Genomic DNA, 2,043 nt, shown 5'->3' with positions numbered 1-2,043 from the left:
AATATATTTTATTGAATTTTTACAGAGAGGAAGGGAGACGAATATAGAGTTAGAAACATCGATGAGAGAAAAACATTAAACAGCTGCCTCCTGCACACCTCCTACTGGGGATGTGCCCGCAACCAAGGTACATGCCCCTGACCAGAATCGAACCTGGGACCTTTCAGTATGTAGGTCGATGCTCTATCCACTGAGCCAAACTGGTTAGGGTTATTTAATTCCCTTTTAATGTGCATGAATTTTGTGCACAGGGTCACTACTATTTTATATTGATTTTCAGAGAGAGAGGGAGAGGGAGAGGGAGCGACAGAGGGGGAGAGAGAAAGAAACATCAATGTGAGAATGAAACACTGGGACAACGCCCAGCCAACTGAGCCACACCGGCCACGGCCCTTTCTATATTTTAAAATGGTGTAGGTGCCAGTCTTTTTCAGGTTATGCTTTAAAAGGAACTGTGCTTTCAATTCCTCCCATGGGAACGCAAACAGCCGCTTCCCTGCTTACTAGATTCTTACCGCAGGTCATGGTAACTCCCATGAAAGTTTATTTCCCCTAAAATATAAGAAAAAAATAAATATTTCCTTTGTATCCTCTGCCCAACACACCTAAAATAATAATTTGAATTCAGAGCCAAGTAGGTTTTCACTTTGATCTGGAGATGATGAAAACATGAGCGAATCCGGGTCCTGAGACCCTTCGTAGGAAACGTCGGTCCCCTAGCCATCGGGGCCTGTGGCTCTTCTCCTGTCAGTCCCTCAGGGGCCTCCCAGCACCTGCTCTGGGACCCCAGCTTTGGAGCCATGTGCAGGACATGCGGCTGTCCCAGACAGGATCCGGGTGGCTGGTGTCATGCAGAGATGGGCACCGGTGTCTTGCTGAGGCTGTCGGTGGGCATCAAGGCCTCTCACCATAGTGTGGCAGAGTGCAGAGTGGAGCACGTGTCTAGCCAGCCTCCCAAGCTGATCTTTATTTCTGCAAGGTCTGTGGAGACCAGGCCAATGGGCACAGATGGGCAGAGCCGTGTGACTACGGGTGCTCAGTGCGCACTGGCCTGTGCAGGGTGCCTGGTGGCCGGGACTGCAGGGTGCAGCACTCCTCTTCCCAGAGCTTTGCAGGGACGCAGGTGCTTTAGGGAGCTCTTTATGGACTATGAAGAACCTCCGTTTCTTTTAAAGATACAGCATGCGTATGAGGCCGTCCATTCAAACAGTAAAGCACTTCATCCATCTGACAGGAGGCCTATATAATACTAGTAAAAACCTAATATGCTAAGTGTCCAGTCATCCGGTCATCCGGTCGTCCGGTCAGCTGTCCAACCAATCAAAGTGTAATATACTAATGATATGCTAAGGCCACTCATCAGCTCACTATGACGTGCACTGACCACCAGGGGCCATTCAGTTGACTGGTTGACCAGTCGCTATGATGTGCACTGACCACCAGGAGGCAGATGCTCCGACCTGTAGATTAGCTTGCTGCTGGTGTCTAGCTGATCGGAACTGAGCGAGATGGGCCGGTCATGACTGGGAGCCCTCCCACGGTCCTTCCCCAGCCCCGATCCTGCACTGGTGGGGTCCCTTGGCCTGGCCTGCACCTCACAATCCAGGACCCTGCGGGGATGTCAGAGAGCCAGTTTTGGCCCAGTGGCGAAATGACCAGTCACTATGATGCACACTGACCACTAGGGGGAAGACTGTTAACGCAGGAGCTGCTCCCAGGTGGTCAGTGTGCTCCCACAGGCAACGCTAAGGATGTCTGACTGACGGCTTAGGCCCGCTCCCTGTCAGTTGGACATCCCCCAAGGGCTCCCAGACTGCGAGAGGGCGCAGGCTGTGCTGAGGGAATCCCCCCCCAGTGCATGAATTTCGCGCACCGGGCCTCTAGTTTAAAAATAGTGATGTACTATGTCAGCACTTTCACATCTTTCTGTTGTGAAACATGACACATTCAGAAAAGTTCAGAAAACTTATGAGCCAGGCCTTTCTTAACTATTATAATCCCAGCCCCATGAACCTCCACCCAGGTCAATGGACTGCAGGCTGT

Source organism: Myotis davidii, unplaced genomic scaffold, assembly GCF_000327345.1.
Source record: "Myotis davidii unplaced genomic scaffold, ASM32734v1 scaffold750, whole genome shotgun sequence".
Lineage (NCBI taxonomy): Eukaryota > Metazoa > Chordata > Mammalia > Chiroptera > Vespertilionidae > Myotis > Myotis davidii.
This window is presented reverse-complemented; position numbering follows the sequence as displayed.